This window comes from Mesoplodon densirostris, chromosome 19 (assembly GCF_025265405.1).
Source record: "Mesoplodon densirostris isolate mMesDen1 chromosome 19, mMesDen1 primary haplotype, whole genome shotgun sequence".
In the NCBI taxonomy this organism is placed as follows: Eukaryota; Metazoa; Chordata; class Mammalia; order Artiodactyla; family Ziphiidae; genus Mesoplodon; species Mesoplodon densirostris.
Genome location: NC_082679.1, coordinates 33523068 through 33541224, shown reverse-complemented (window position 1 = coordinate 33541224; position 18157 = coordinate 33523068).

Here is an 18157-nt window from a genome sequence, read left to right as displayed (position 1 = left end):
AGGATCTTATTCATGCATTTCCAAATGATTAGATCCTATCCAACTCCAAATGCTTGAGTCCCGTATTCCAGCTGCCATGTTCTCTTTCATGTGGTATTCATTTCCAATTGCTGCATATAAATTATCACAAACTTAGAGACTTAAGACAACACCCATTTATTAGTTCACAGTTCTAGAGATCAGAAATCTAACATAGCATGACTGGTTTTCTATTTAAGGTGTAACAAGGCTAAAATCAAGGTATTGGTCAAACTGAGTCCTCATTGGCAGGCTCTGAAGAGAAATTTGCTTCCAAGCTCATTGGAGTTGTCAGAAGAATTCAGTTACTTGTGGTTGTAGGACTGAGGTCTCAGTTTCCTTGCTGGCTGTCAGCCTGAGTGCTCTGAGCTTCTAGAGGCTGCTCACATTTCTTCTCATGTGGTACCTTACACCTTCAGAGTTAGCAGTGGCATGTTGAACCCTTCATATACTTCAAATCTCTCTGATTCTTTCCTTAGCCACCAACGAGAGAAAGCTCTCTGCTTTTAAAGGGCTCACCTGATGGAATCAAGCCCACATGGATAACCTCCCCCCACTAAGGCTTACGATTTGGGACTTTAATTACATCTGCAGCATCCCTTCACAGCAGTACCTAGATGAACATCTGATTATGTAAATAGGATATGGGAATCTTGACCATGGGGGTGGTGGCAGTGGTGGGGAGGGTTGTGTATCTTTAGAATTCTACCTACCACACAAATTATAACTAAGATAGAAGTTGAAAATAGACCAGTCACATTCCAAACCACTCTGAGTGCCACTGGCGCTATGACTATAGAGGAGGTTGAGAAACATTGAAAAAAAGTTGCACAAAACACACACGCAGACATATACATATTCAGGTATCCTTATTACAGGGTTCTTAGGCTTTAGCATGCGTCTGAATTGCCTGGAGGATTTGTTAGAATATATATTGCTGAGCCCCACCCTAGAGTTATGATTCAGTAGGTCTGGGCTAAGGCCTAAGAACTTCCTAGGTGGTGTTAATGCTGCTGGTCCAGGGATGACACTTTGAGAACCACCACTTTGTTTGTTTGTTTGTTTATGTTTTTTGGGCCACACGGCATGTGGGATCTTAGTCCCCCAACCAGGGATGGAACCCGTGCCCCCTGCAGTGGAAGCATGGAGTCTTAACCACTGGACCACCAGGGAAGTCCTGAGAACTACCACTTTAATACAGAAACTTTACCCATCAGAATCATTAGTATATGAATGCTATGTTTGGAGATATTTTAGATAGATAGATAGATAGATAGATAGATAGATAGATAGATACATAAATAGATAATGTGATATATCTACTGTATTTGGATATTGGAGGATACTTTTATATATTTTTGATATATTGAATCTATCTACTTACAAAATATTTAGAGTAGATACTTGCAGTGATTTTCCCCCCGGACAATGTGTATCCCACTATTCCTAAATTCCAGTCTATTTTCAAACGCTATTTCTTTAGTAAACTCAGCTGCAGTTATCCGCTGCCTATTGTGCATTTGTAAACTTCAGCATTTCTACTCTCCCAAAGGACTTGTAATGCCATAAGCATGGCTCTTTTCTTTCTCGTTTCACTTTCCTTTTAATGAGACCCTTAAACATTTTTTGTAGCTACAGCCTGCCAACCTTTCCTTTCCATCTTCCCTGCTGACTGGCTTTGAGAATTTTTTAGAAATTTCATATTCAGAGACAACAGAAGAACAGTCCAAATTACAGTTTAGTGGATACTGTACGGAGCCTCAGTTTTCTAATCTGTAAAAAGTGGATAATAATCTCTTCTCTCTAGGTGTATTAGCTAGACCTCTTTGCCAAAGACAGAAACACAGATCAATCTGGCTCAAACAAAAATGTCCAGAGGTAGCACAGTCCCTTGCAGATATGAATCTAAGGGGTTAAACCAGGTCCTCAAGACTCAGTCTTGCTTTTTCTCCAGCTTTTGGCTGTGCAGTCCTCAGTGTCAGTTTTACCCTCAGAGCAGCTATTACCAAGCAAAGGCCTGAGCAGCTCCAGGCCTCATCGTCCAAGCTTAGTGGCCCCAAAAGCTTTCTTTCTTTCTTTTTTTTTGCGTTATGTGGGCCTCTCACTGTTGTGGCCTCTCCCGTTGCGGAGCACAGGCTCCGGACTCACAGGCCCAGCAGCCATGGCTCACGGGCCCAGCCGCTCCGCGGCATGTGGGATCTTCCCAGACCGGGGCATGAACCCGTGTCCCCTGCATCGGCAGGCGGACTCTCAACCACTGCACCACCAGGGAAGCCCCAGCTTTCTCTTTCTTAATAGACTCAACTAAAGTCCCAGAATTGTGTTTCTTTGGACAGACTTGGATCATGTACTTATTTCTGGATAAACTGATGGGTCAGGGCCTGAGGTTGTACTCACACCGGGAGGGTGTACCCCACCTGAACTGAGAGATGGTTTTCAGATAAATTAAAGAGGTATTACCAGGGTAAGAAGGAGTGGATGCTGGACGTGCAAAGACCATGGTGGTCCAGTGTACTTCCTACATAAGTTATTACAATGATCAAATACGTACATATATGTGAATGCACTTTCAAATCTGCAGGCCCATATCAATACAAGGCTTGATGATGATGATGATGATGATGATGGTGATGATCCAATTGTATACAACCAAGACAGTTATACCTGCTCTGTCTGCCTGGCCCTGGCTGTAGAAACCTTTATCCTTTACCTCTTAAAATTAGAGGGGATCTTCAGTTGTTCTTGCCCGGCACCTCTCGGAAATTTTCTCCATCCTTCTCCCAGCAATCTTCCCTTTATTATGTCCTCCCCCACACCCACTGCTTGAGACTGATTATGCTCTTCTAGACACTGATACCCATGAAGCAAAAAATGAAGATCTGTCTACAGAATTCAGATGGATATTTTCAAATGCAACTCACATGGGGGAAATAAGGCACGTGCTTTCTGAGGAAGTGCATAAGGGAAAGAAACATAAATCCTAAGTACAGCAGAATCCCATTGTTTTCTTAGTAATTAGGGAGAAGCCGAAAGATGCCACTTCCCTGCTGATGTCCCCATGGACAAATTGGTCACCGGTGTTTGTTCCGTATAAGCCACCACCACCCTAGCCTCTCCTACATAATTCTCTTTGCTGCCTGGGCTTCATGTAACATGTGAAGTTATGAATTGTTTGTAATTAAAACTCCACTGAAAATACTAGGATACTAGTCTTCTGGGCTAAGACATCAAGGCTGAGGATCAGCTAGACATAGCTTGACCCATTCTTATTTTTCTGATGGGAGAAACTGGAAATAACTATATCAACACATAGACTTTTTTTTTTTTAATCCACAGTGATTTAAGTTAGAATGTGAGAGATTCCTGTAAGTGAAGTTCAAGACACTAAGTACTTTACTTATTCATCTATTATAAAATGTTTAATAATTTTAAGGTGCTTTTGTATTCATTATCTTAGAATGCACTTGGGAGGTAAACAGGACAGATACTACTTTTTTCTTTATTTAACAGAAGAGGAAACGGGGGTTTGGAAAGCTTATTTTTCTTTAGTCTACAGCTGCACTGTACAAACAGTAGCGCCTAGCCACACAGGGCTTTTGAGCACTTGATATACTGTTAGTGTGACTAAGGAACTGGATTTTTTTTTTTTTTTTTTTCGGTACGCAGGCCTCTCACTGTTGTGGCCTCTCCCGTTACGGAGCACAGGCTCCGGTCGCGCAGGCTCAGCAGCCATGGCTCACGGGCCCAGCCGCTCCGTGGCATGTGGGATCTTCCCGGACTGGGGCACGAACCCGTGTCCCCTGAATCGGCAGGTGGACTCTCAACCACAGCGCCACCAGGGAAGCCCGGAACTGGATTTTTAATTTTAACTAGCTTCAAATTAAATTTTTAAAGGCCCATGTGACTAGTGGTACCTTATTAGACAGCACAGGTCGAAATCTACAAAGTGGCCCTGCAGCATTTGAACCCAAGTCTGCTGACTCCAAGTTCAGTGTTCTTGTGGTATCCTTGGTTTGTCCAAGATAAGCTCAATTATAACCCTCTAAATGTCTGAATTGCCCATTTTCCCCATATATGGAGAACTCAGCTGTACATTTTTTCAGTGTGTGAGTTACTCTTGATAAAAATCTAAGGTGCATAACTCCACCAGTAAAGCAGAGCTAAGAGCTAAAGCTACAACCCAGATCATTCACCATAAAAGTCCTCACTGCCTGTGAATCCCCTCAGCCTCTCAAATTTCCTCTGCCAGAGCTGATGATTCTAATTCTTTTCTCAATAATCCGTGTCTTGACAATCATAACACAGAATTCTCCAGGGCTTATTTTTCTTACTATCTTGGCAAAGAAAAAGCTATCGTAGGAGATATTCTTGATAGGAGGGATAAAGCTATTGCCCTAATTTCCTTTAGTGCAAGCTATGAAGACCACTGCCTGGATACATTTATTATTGTTAATTGTTTCAGGACCAGTCTTGTGATAGATGTAAAGAAGAGAAATGACATGTGAGTCTTGATAGCAGCTGTCTTTCGGCAGTCAGGAGGATGGCTGGAGAGGAGGATCAAGCAGTCAGGTGTGGGGAGCACAAACAAACCCTCAGTTTCACCTGAAGAAACGAGGGTAGGGAGGAGAGGAGACCAGTCATCTCAGGGTAGGGACGTTCAGCACATTCCTGGTGATGCGTGGGGTCTCTTTACACTCCTTCCACCCAGTGTCTGAGAAAAGGCAGTGAAGTCAATTAAGGACCATGTGATCCTTGGGGAATGAGATGGGGTTGATTATGGATAATGTTAACCTCTGGTTGACTGGAGCCTGGCCTGAAAATCCTTCTTTGGCTTCCACCAATGTGCTCCCAAATCAACCTAAAACGATTTATGATGGGAAAGTATTTTTTTGTGTGAGTTATATTCTAAAGCAGTAGTTGGGTATGATCAGAATTACCCTAGAGGGAATTCCCTAGTGGTCCAGTGGTTAGGACTTCACACTTTCACTCCTGAGGGTTGTGGGTTCGATCTCTGGTCAGGGAACTAGGATTCTGCGAGCTGCGTGGCATGGCCAAAAAGTAAAAAAAAAATTACCCTAGAAAATCCCCTAAATGACCCATAGAGAACAGTTTTTATGATTTTGTGTTTGTAGCCCTGTACAATATTGTATGTGTGCAAATAATTTTTATATATGCTAAAGCTCATTAAAAAACAAAAGATTTCCCATGCAAAATATATTTTAATTACTCTGTTTCTGTTCTTTTTTTTTTTTTTTTCTATTTCATTTTTGGCCAAGTACCTCTACTTGATTTCACAGAAGTTAAATGTGTGGGTGATAAAACTCTAATCTGTTTTCTTGAGTCTATGAGTGGTATTTAATTTCCATAATGGGATGTTAATGATTCTGGACAATGATCACCAACTCTATCCTTCTGAATATCTGTCCTCAGCTTCTAGGACAGGAGACAAATACTGGCTCTGAGAATATCCCCTGGAAGTGGTTTGTGGACCACTGGTTCTTTGTGGGCACAATAGACATTATACTGAATAACAAAAAGCTGAAGGCAGAGAGTATGGACATGAAAGTGTTGAGTGCTTACTATGTGTCAAGCACTGTTCTTTGTAGTTTACACATATTGTCTCATTTAATGATGACCAGTGTAGTCAGCCAGTTGTTGGCCCTTGTGACTTGTGGTTGACCTTCATTGGAATTGATGCATGGTGAGGCCAAATGCACAAGTAAGACAGCTGAATAGGTGTTGAAATTGTGGGGATTGATGAGAAAGGATGGGTGGCACAAAACTTTGCATCATGTTCTAAAAATATCACTGTGAAAGTTAGTCTTAGAAATAGGCACACATCCATTGAATGAGGAAAATTGGAATGTGTGAACTTAAAATGGAAAATATTGAATACCCGTGGCAAAGAGTGGTATAAAAGCAGTCATGGGGCTTCCCTGGTGGCGCAGTGGTTAAGAATCCGCTTGCCAATGTAGGGGACACAGGTTCGAGCACTGGTCCGGGAAGATTCCACATGCCGCAGAGCAACTAAGCTCGTGCGCCACAACTACTGAAGCCCATGCGCCTAGAGCCTGTGCTCCAGAACAAGAGAAGCCACTGCAATGAGAAGCCCGTGCACCACAACAAAGCGTAGCCCCCGCTTGCCGCAACTAGAGAAAGCCCACACGCAGCAACAAAGACCCAAAGCAGCCAAAAATAAATAAATAAAATAAATAAATTTATGTTAAAAAAAAAAGCAGTCATGCTGTGCATGAGCCAGTGAAGGGACACACAGCTTCTGTTGGTATGGATATTAGAGAAAGTGGCACCACATGGGAAATTCAATCAATTCAAAGAAGGATTTAGAAAAGGTTGATAATAAATTATTTTTATTGTGGACTTCTCTTATTTGGCAGTTGGGCAATTATCTCTAAGAAAACTAGAGCCATATTTGATTCATACCAACATTCCCTGCAGAACTTTCTCCACCCCTAGTAGATGTCAGTAAGTAATTTGGGGAGTGAATGAATGAGAGAGTTCATTCATTGAGTGTGGATCGCACAGTATACATTAGAGAGTTAGAGGAAAGACGGATGGAACTATGTAGAGTGATGGGTAGAAAGCAGTGATGAGGAGGGAAAGATGTGTTGATGGGAGGGGGAGGGGTGTTGTGGAGGATTTTATTAGAGGAGAACCTTGAGGGTTGGGTTGATCAACCTTCTTCCTCCCGAGAATTCTCTTTGCAAGTAGATTGCCATTGGAAGGGATTTTAGAGTTTTAGAGGTTAACTTTCATTTTATAGTAGGAAAGCAATGAGGTCCAGGGAGTAAAATGACCATTACTAATACTACTATAATTACTCTAACTACTACTACTACTACTGACTACTATTTTTTTTGTTTTTTTGTGGTACGCGGACCTCTCACTGTTGTGGCCTCTCCCGTTGCGGAGCACAGGCTCCAGACGCGCAGGCTCAGCGGCCATGGCTCACGGGCCCAGCCGCTCCGCGGCATGTGGGATCCTCCCGTACTGGGGCACGAACCCGTGACCCCTGCATCGGCAGGTGGACTCTCAACCACTGCGTCACCAGGGAAGCCCCTGGCTACTATTTATTGAACACTTACTTTGACCCAAGCACTGTGCAATCTTTATTTCTTAAGGAATGTTATTATCATCTTATTTTGCAAACAAGGAAAATAAGGTTCCAAGTGAACCACACATCTAGGGAATGTCAGAATCATGATTGTCCCAGGCCTATCTTTCAGTGTAACCCAAGGCTGCAGTTCCAGAGCTGGAACACAATCTCCAATTCTAGCTTTCTTTCTATATCAGTACCTTCCTAAGCTGCAAGGCTGGGCCTGGAATCTCTTCACTAATGTCAAGGAGGGAGGTAATGGCGTGTTCTACCAGACATCACTGATGTTGAGGGCTCCACAAGAGAATGACCTAATTTTTAGAGGGAGGCAAAGGATTAGAGACAAACTTTCAGGGATTTAGGGGAGTCCATTCAATAGAGATATATAACGGTAAATTTCTAGAAATTATCCAAACACTTGATTGGATGAGTGCTAACCCAATATTTCAAGGCCTATCTCAGAGCGACATTTCCCTCTATTTGCGGGTGGAACACCTGTATCCATACTCAAGGTGGTGAGATGCCTCTAGCCCCATGGAAGGAGTTGATCGTGTCTTGGGCTGACTGTAGAAATAATCAAATGAGAACATCTTGCAAAGATTGTAGTAACCCCTCTTAGCCACTGTTCATGCTAACCTATCTTCTGCTGCATAACGATCTGGTTAATTGTACAGGCGTGGACTTCCCCTGAGGAGGCCATTACCGTGAGACACTGACATGACCCCCAGAAGGATGAGCTGCAGCACAACTTTTTGAGATTCTGAGTAGCAAGTTCGTATTTAACACAGAGGAAGGGGAGAAGAAGAAGTAGAGAAGAAGAGTCATGGCAGTGATGTTATCAGACTCAGGGCAAAGCGAGATGGTTTGGCTGTGATAATAACATTTTTCCTGCAGTGCCAGAAAATGTAAAGACCATGCTCTTATGATTTGATGGAGTTAGTGGGTGCTTCCTGAAGTGTGGGTGACATCCATTTTTTAATTTCATAACGTTATCTGTAACTGACATGTGATTATAATACCACAATTCTCTTTAATGCAGTCTGTAAAAACACATTGATTTTATAGCCCCCCAAACCGATTACATTAATATCTGTGCATAATTAGTTTACACATTACTAAATTACTGACAGATTAAAAGTGAAATAGTGCAGTTCATACTCAGCCGCATAACTGCCAGAAAGGAAATTAATATGGATTCAAATGGTCCTTGGAGACCTACACTGAAATAGCAGAAATCTATAAAGACTGCTTGCATTAGGAAATTTCTATCAGCAACATGTTTGTGGTTGATGCTTTCCTAAGTCTGCTAATATGAGCTGTGTGGTACAGGAAATGATACGTGAATGATGCTTCAGCTCTTACCAACTCAAGACTGTGTTTATTAAAAAGCAAATTCTTAATTGTGGTATTTGATGTCAAGGGAAGGTAGGCTTTCAAGTTGTAAATGAAAACTTTTGCCTTTCCTTGCTTTTGCGAATGACCTAAGTTCTAGTATTGGGACCACTGAATTCTCTGACGTTGCCTTCTCTGAGCAGTAGCGCATATTCTATCGTCTCTCCAGCTCCCACAGGACACACACATATTGGAATTGTCTCCAGAACACCGTTTTCATTCTGCATCTCCACAATGGCCAAGGTGTGTATTTGGGGGATGGGGCAGCCATGCATTAGTCCTTACAGTAAGCCTGCTTCCTGATGAGCTCGTAGGTAGACCCAAGCTTTTTCTTTTTTAATTCTCATACTCATGACAGTTTGCTGCTCTTCGAACACTGAAAACCATTTGCCCAAATACAAGAGTTCAAAGATGAATTACTTTTTCTTGCTCTGTCTGGTAAGAAACCACATTTGAACTCTTTTCCGTAGGGCAGGTACTTGCATTCTATTGAACTCTGAAGAATGTTAATTCTGAAGAAGATTTTGGCTATAACCAAAGTTTAAAAAATAGGGCAGGGCCTCCCTGGTGGTGCAGTGGTTAAGAGTCCGCCTACCGATGCAGGGGATATGGGTTCGTGCCCCGGTCTGGGAGGATCCCATATGCCGCGGAGCGGCTGGGCCCGTGAGCCATGGCCGCTGGGCCTGCGCGTCCGGAGCCTGTGCTCCGCAACGGGAGAGGCCACAACAGTAAGAGGCCCACATACCGCAAAAAAAAAGAAAAAAAAAAAAATAGGGCAAAGCAGTCACTAGCAGATATCAGGGACAAGACCCGGCATTTATTGAATACCCACTGTGTTCTAGATACTCAGTGGGGTATGTTATTGAGGTTCTGAACACTGTAACCCCCATAGTAATTCTGTGAGGGAGATAACGTTAACTCCATCTCATCAATGATGAAAGTTGCTCAGAATAGTATAGTAACTTCGCCAAGTTCACACAGTTAATGAAATAGGAGACTCAGCTTTTTACTTCCTTACTATCAGCTTCCAATGCTCAAGCAGGAAGTGAGGATACAAATACTAAGAGAAAAGGACAATTCTGGAGGCGCTAACAATTGTCCATGAGCCCAGGGAAATGGCTCCTCTGTTAAAAGCTCAGGGCTTAAAAATCTCTTCCTGAATATTCATATCTTTCTATCCTATATTGTTACCTTTATTATTATATTATTTATCATTTGCTGCATAACAAATTACCCCCAAACTTAGTGACATCAAAATATGTATTATCCCCCAGTTTCCATGGGGCAGGAGTCTAGGTGCAGCTCAGCTGGGGCCTCCGCCTCATGATCGCTCATGAGACTGCAGGCAAGATACTGGCCGGGGCTGCTGTGGTGTCAAGGCTGGAGTAGAGAAGGACCCACTTCCAAGATCACTTAGGGGTTGTTGGCAGGATTCAGTTCCTCATGGCTGTAGGACTGGGTGCCCTCAGTTCCTTGTCACATGGGCCTCTCTAGTGGCGGTGGGGGGAGGAGAGAGAAAGAGAACAATCAAAATGAAAATCACAGTCTTTTATAACCTAATCTCAGAAGTGACATCCTATGAGATCACTTTGGCTGTATCCTGTTTGTTAGAAGCAAGTCATGGGGCCCAGCCCACATTCAAGAATATAAATTCCAGGAAGCAGAGATCACTGGGAGTCAGATTAGAAGCTGCCTGCCACAACCACTAATTCACTTAGTCATTATATAGTTTATGTTTATTTTATCAACAAATAATAATTGATAACTTACTACTGTATCAGTTTTCATATATGGAACTAAAGAGACAGGCAAATAAATAATATTACAAAAAGTTTCAGTAATAGAAATAACAAATAGAGACAGTGCTTAGTATGTGGCAGGCAACACTATGGATACTTTGTACGTATCAACACACTTAATCCTTTTAATAACCCTATGAAGCAAGTGCTATTATTATCCCTAATTTCCATATGAAGGTAACAGAGGTACAGAAATGTTAGGTAACTTTGCAAAGCCATCCACCTCGCAAGTGAGAGAGCAAAAATTCAATCCCAGGTGGTGTGCGTCCAGATCCTCTTCTTTTCTTAACCACTAAGCTATATTCCTCCCTTATTTTGATATTTTCTTGGGGGGATTTGTGGAAAAATAGATCAGAGGTGAGTAGATATAGAAGCAGGAAGATTTATTCCAGGATTATTGCAGAAGCCCAGGAAAAAGGAGATGGTGACTTGGAATAGGATGGTGGCAGAAGACAGGGAGAGAAGTGAATATTATTGAAATAAAATTTAAATGTGGAACAACAAGGATTTCTGAGGGGTTGGAAGTTGGGTTGTAGAACACAGAACTAAGCATGGCCAATAGGTATCTGGTATGAATACTACATGAACATGTGAAGTGACTGGCCTTTGAGAGGAGGCTGGACATTTTCTCTGTTGCAGCAGGAGGGCAGAGGAGAAAGAATGTTACCTTCTATTTCCACCATAGAGCAGATGGAGAAACTGATGCTTACGTAGGCTAAATCACTTTCCAATAATCACACAATCATTAGAACCAAAGAGATTGCTTGGTCCTCTTGATTCGCATTTCCTAATCAATGGAACACAGTAGAAAAAGAGGTTCCACAAATGTCCTCCCATAAATGGCAGTCTTTAGTGCTGTTCACCAAATGTTTCTGGCTTTCCTCCTTCCAGGCGCCTGGTAGAATTATACCTCCTTGCCTCCTTTGAAGTTAGGATGGCCATGAGATTTGCTTTAGCCAATGAAATGCAAGTGAAAGTAGCAGCTATCACTTCCAGATGGAAGCTTTAAAGCCAGTGTTTGGTTTACCATGGCCCCTTCCTCTGCTACTGTGATCATGTTGAGATGGAGACTCCTTTAGCTGGGGCCTCTGAGTGATTTACATGTCTTGAGTCCCTTGCTAACTTGAATTGGACATGGAACATGAAGAAGAAATGAGCTTTGATTGGGTTAAGTCAATGAGAATTGGCGACTTCTCCAGGGTAAGTTTTTCCAGAGAAACAGAGGTAATAGGGATGGATATATATATATAAAATCTCTCAATAGATAGATAGATAAGAGAGAGAGAGAGAGAGATTCATTTCAAGGAATTGGCTCGGGCTTCCCTGGTGGCGCAGTGGTTGAGAGTCCGCCTGCCGATGCAGGGGACGCAGGTTCATGCCCCGGTCCGGGAAGATCCCACATGCCGCGGAGCAGCTGGACCCGTGAGCCATGGCCGCTGAGCCTGCGCGTCCAGAGCCTGTGCTCCGTAATGGGAGAGGCCACAACAGTGAGAGGCCCGCGTACCGCAAAAAAAAAAAAAAAAGAAAAAGAAAAAGAAATTGGCTCATGTGATTATAAGGACCGGCAAGTCTGAAATCTGTAGAGCAGACCCATGGTCTGGAAAATCTGGCAGGAATCAGTGTTATAATGAGTCTGAAGGCAGCTTGGAGGCAGAATTCCTTCCTTTTTGGGAGACCTCAGTCTTTTCTCAAGGCCTTCCATTCAAAGGCCCACCCACATTATTGAGGGTAATCTGCTGTACTCAAAGTTTACTGATTTAAATGTTAATATCTAAAAAAAATAACTTCAGAGAAACATCTAGAATGGTATTTGACCAACCAACTGAGCACCATAGCCTAGCTGAGTTGACACATAAAATTAATCATCACAAGGGCTGTTTGTTACCACAGCATTACTCAGTCCCTCCTGACTGATACCTGCTCTTATGCCTCATCCCCTCTAAAGGGAATGGAGTTTAGACTCAATAAACAAAGCACTGTCATTATGAGGACTCTACTTTTGAAAGTGTTAATTTACTTCTTTAAAAAAAATATGACATCATTGGTCCTTGTTCATGGAACTGTGGATGGATGCTGGAGAATCGCAGGGCATGCTCTAAGCAGGAGACAGATATACAAATAGATACCAGTCACTTCTGGCTACAAAATCCAAGTACATGCTGAAAATGATAAATCAGCATCTCCAAGAGTGAGTGAGCAGTCTGAGAGCCATCTGCTAAAGAACACTTGGTCCATAAATGGGTTAACAGGGATTCAGGTTCTCAGGAGAGTGCTAATGAAATAGTCACAGAAAGGATGTTCAAAATGATCTCACCTGGCTGTGGTTGCCATGGAAACTCATTTCTCTTATTTATGTTTCTCTTCCCTCTCTTCAAATTACTAATAGTAATAATTTGTCCAGTTATTTAAAAAGACAAGGAATGGGCCATGTGAACTCAGGCAAGAAATGAAAAGTGAAAGGGAGAGAAAAGAGTGTTAAATAGAAAAACAGATGCATCACTGAAACAGTTTCAATTAGCTGGTTTACTCCCTCCACTTAGATGTAAATGTTTGGTGGTTTGGAGTTTCAAAGAAAGTAGGGGAAGGCTTCTAATTCGAGAAGGAAAGTCTTCAAAGATTTCTATTCCTTATTTCCTTTAAGACTAAGACCTCAAAATGATCCCTCCTCAGAAAAGGTTTGTATATCCGTTTGGATGTTTAAATCCCATTCCTGCCCTCACATCATACACATATCCTTATCTGTGACCAATCCCTCCCTCACTTTATGTCAATACACCACTGTTCATTGTGTCTTTCTTGATGTCAGCATGTCTGACTTGGATTGTAAGCTTCTAGACCAATGGTTCCTAGGTATTTGAGGTCATAGAACTCTTGAGAATTTCACAAAATCAATCATCTCCTTGCAAAATGCACATGGGCACAATCATGTAGATGTTGGCAATTTCATGAGGTTTAGGGACCTCCTAAAATCCATTCAAGAATTTCAAGTAGAGAATCATTGTCTTAAAGGAAATGTACCATGCAGATACGTACCATGAAAGGTGCGTTGTCTTAAAAGAAAGGTATCATGCAATCCCATGGGATTGGGGAATAATTTTATTTTCTTGTGAGTTGCTTACACCTTGTTCTGAGACTGCATTCCTACTTTTTTAACACAATGGCTTTTACTTAGATGATGGGTTCAGACTCTTAAGGCATTTCTAGGAGCATTAATCAAAGCATTATTACCAACCTTCCAAAGAGCAGTAGATGATGTAGGTATACAAAATTGGGCTGTAGATGAACTGAGCCAGGTGGACATGACTTATAAGAGCTGTGGGAGCAAAAATCTTTTTACCTGTCTCTCCCCTCCCCCCACCTGCCACAATTTACCTTTTCTCCTATAGGTAAATTGCAGGGACAAATTGTGGTTAATTGAGTTGCATCACTTTTGTAGATCTTAGACACTGATTGGTAGAGTGACATAAATAACAAGTAACAATGTTTTGTCAAGAGAAAATGAAAGGAACCAGCATTTACTAAGTCTCTACCTCATACTAGGCATGTGTAGCATCGCATTTCACTCCCACCAAAACCTAAGAAGTAGATTGCATTGTCCTCATTTTGCAGTCCTCAAAGAAACCACACTTTTGAAAATTGAAGTAACTCATCCCGGCTCACCTGACTCATATGTGCAAGGTGTGGGATTTTAATCAAGATCTGTCTGGGTCCCATTCCTGTGTGTGGTTTCACCACACTTTCTTCACAAGATGAGACACCGGTGTGGAAGTGTGCTTCCGTGGGGCAAGGCAGGCTTCCCTGAACAGACCCCCTGTCAGATGGACAGAGAGTTACTGGGTTAAGAACCAGTGCTTGGTGGTCAGAACATAGGCTTCAAAGTCCAAAATAGGAGGTTCTTACTAACATATAAGTTATTTACCATCTATAAGCCTCAGTTTCCCCATCTATAAAATGGAGATCATGATAGTGCCTAGGTGTTAGATTTTCAAAGGGATTATAAAAAGTGATGTATTATAGAAAACAATGTGCCTAACACCATGCCTGTCTCATAGAAAGAATTCAAATGTTGATTATCAGTATTCTTGTTCCATGTAGAAGCTTCCACTGCCAAAGATCAGGATGCACTGTATCCTTAAGATCCACCAAGACTCACTGTAGTCTTGAAGTCAAAGAGATGTCACAAAGGTTGATCTTTGTCTTGCTGAGCTCTGCCCTGGGTAGTATCTGAGGTCCACTGGCCACGTAAATTAAACTCAAAAGTTTTTCCCAGCTAAACTGTTGTAACATTATTGGTGGCAGTTTAGGAGGAGTTCAGAGAGTTTCCATTTTTTCAAGAACTGTACCTTAATTTATTCAACATGTATTTTTTAAATGATTCCCCCTTATTATAAAAACAATATTTGTTCAGTTTTTAAATTTCATTACCAACATACAGTTTTCTGCAGTCCACATTACTTCTTACAATCTCTTAGATTCAGTCCACACTCACTTACTTTGTCTGCTGGAAACTATAAGAATTTGAATTTATAATGCTTGACTCTCAGCCTTATCTTTAAAAAAAGAAAATAAGCATTTCAAGTTACTTCATCAGGAAGAAGGAACATCCTGGAAAGTTTAGTTACATGGAGGGAAAAAAAAGCTATTTCATACAATTCCATCCCTGATTTTTTTTCTCTCATTTAGCCCAGAAGAGAGTAAAGAGAGCCTCAGTATAAATTCTGCTCTTAGCACTCATAAAATTAAAAGTAAGCAATTACATTTCACTTTACAAGATATATACTAAAATAAATTGCAATGGATTGAAGAGTTAAAATATTTATAAAGACATAGAGAAAACACCAGAAAATACTTAGGTCATACCTAAAAGATGTTACTGGATACAGAGAACAGGGCGGGGAGGGGTTCCTGTTTGAAACTGCAAATGCAATTCTGTATCATCTGAGTTTGTTTCAAAGAACTTCAGCAATTTCTTAAAAGTTATGAATAAGTTTTAAAGGACTTTCTGTTAAAAAGGGCAGAAGAGAAACATCTGGCCCCTGTGTCATCTCTGAAATTAACAAAGAACAAAAGGAAACAGAAACAGAAAAAGAATCTTCACTTCTATGAAACTGCAACTCAGGAAAGGGTCCACAGGTACTTGAAGGAGGAGGAGTGAGGAGGGAAATCTTCTGCAGACCTTGGATGGAATCAAGAGAATCCAGGGTTTGCCAGAGTAGGGACACACACACACACACACACACACACACACACACACACAGGTTAAAGAAAGTGTTGAAGAGAGAGAACACAAATTAAAAATAATTCATAGGGCTTCCCTGGTGGCGCAGTGGTTGAGAGTCCGCCTGCCGATGCAGGAGACACGGGTTCGTGCCCCGGTCTGGGAAGATCCCACGTTCCGCGGAGCGGCTGGGCCCGTGAGCCATGGCCACTGGGCCTGTGCATCCGGAGCCTGTGCTCCGCAATGGGAGAGGCCACAGCAGTGAGAGGCCCGTGTACCACACAAAAAAAATAATAATAATTCATAAAATTACCATCCTTAAACAATAGTAACATTTTAATTTCACATTCATATTTTAAGTATCCATACGTTTTATTTTAAATGTTTAACAAAATGATGTTGTGCCACATATACTCTTTTGAAACCTTTTTTCCAGTTGGCAAAATATCATGAAAATTATTATTAAATATTACTTCCTACATTTTAAATAATTACTCATTCCTCTATTCTTATATATATAGAAGGGGTTCTTTTGTTTGTGTTTTGTTCTTTACTGCCTTTAGTATTCCAAACAATAGTTCAACAAACATCCTTATAGTTAAATTTTATTTATGTAGATCCATAATTATTTCCTTAGGTAAATATCTAGAAATGGCATGGCTGGACTTATAAGCATGCCCATATCTAAGCTATTATTTGTAAAATGTTGTGTCCATTTATATTCGAATCAGTATTGTGTGAGAATTTCCATTTTCTCACATCCTCATTAACATTGACTAATATAATTTTTTGAATACCTTTTGGATAGGTAAATTTTTGTCTTTGCATTTTTTTCTTTTGTGAATTGTCTGTCATCAACTTTTTCTTATTGAATTGTTAAAACTATTTATATATTGAGCATATTAACCCTCTCTTTAATATATGTTATATACATTTATATATATTGATATATTTAAACATGTCATCTCTTTTGTCCTTCCTCTTAGTCATAATTTTTGATGTTTTGATGTGCAGATATTTTTTGCATTTATGTAGTAAACATTATTAATTTTTATGTGATTATTGCCTTAGGACTCAGGCTTCCCAATCCAGTATTATATAAACACCCACTTCCATACTCTTGGAGAACATCATTTCCTTTTTTTACCCTTATAAATGTCTTTTATCTAAAATGTATTCTTTCAGTGGTGTGAATGGGGGACTACCTTTTCTTTGCTCCTCCAAATGAATAGCCAGTTGCCACAATACAGAATTTATTGAATAATATATCACATCTTCTGATTTAAATGTCACTTTTATCATACACTAAATTTTTATATTTACTTGGGAATGTTTCTAGGATTTTTATTCTGTTTCATTGATCCTATACCAGCACAGGCTGATGTTATAACTTTACAATATGTTTTAATTGGTCGTAGGAGAAATTCTCCCTTATTACTCTTCTTTTCCAAACATTCTTGGTTACTCTTATGTATCTATTCTTTCTCATGAAGCTTAGCATTATTTTATGAAGTAAAAAAATGAAAAATTTAATTGAGAGTCTTTATGGTCTAATTTGGGGAGAATGTAATTATTAGTGTAATTTTTTCTAGGTTTCTGGAAAATAAGCAATGTTTCATAAAAGTTGAGTACTTTTTAATGGCACAGAGAGTGTGGATATAAAATTGCACTGGTTTTAGATTCCTTCTTTTTTTACAAGTTTTCATGAAGCAAGTCATGCAGAAGAACTGGCAGATACCCACTAGAAAGATTAGTGAAAGAAAATGAGGTTTTATTTGGGAAAGAAAAACTTTAACTAATAAAAAGACCTGGAAAGAGATCCCATTTTAGCCGACAACTACCTGGACAATACTTTGTTCCTAGGATGTGGCCGTCTGGCCCTCTTCCTTTCTTCTTGCTATGCTCCAAAGAGCAAATGTTTGGTATTTAGGAGTCTTTTTTTCTTTTGACTTGAAAAGGCGTACATCAATGATTTTACCATTGCTTTGAAACTAATCTTCTGAGGCTAGAGAAGAAATAGTTCTAAAAAACCAAATTAAATTGCACTTTTTTTTAGATTTTATTATTTCTGCTGTTACTTAAGAATGGTGAGAAAGTTTTACAGTCTTGTGGAAAAAAGACATAGCATTTCTTCCACAAACTACCAAAAGTAGTTAATCTATTTAAATCGTTACACGATACTTTCATAATTATGTGGATGTGGATGGAAAGGAGAGTGGATAAGGTAGCTTTGAGTTGAAAAAAGCAGGGGGAAACCTTCTAAGGCATAGATAAAGATGTGACAGATGTGATCTTGCTATATCCTATGGTTAAAATCTATTATTAAAAAATTACAAATAGCATTGGGTATTATTTTATAGGGAATAAAAATGTTAAGATTATAATCTTCAGATTTAACATTCATTTTTTATAGTTATTTTAGAATAGATCAACTTAAGATGCAAAAATCCCTCAGCCAAGGGAGTTAATCTCTTTGATTTTGCATGAAATCAAATGTTAAAAGTTCTTAAAATGAATTTTCTTTGTCTGGTTTAAGAAAACTAAGAAGTGTACAGAAAGTTGCAGTCTTGATCCCACCACAATAATTAAAGTCCAGTTTTTTACATAACAACATGA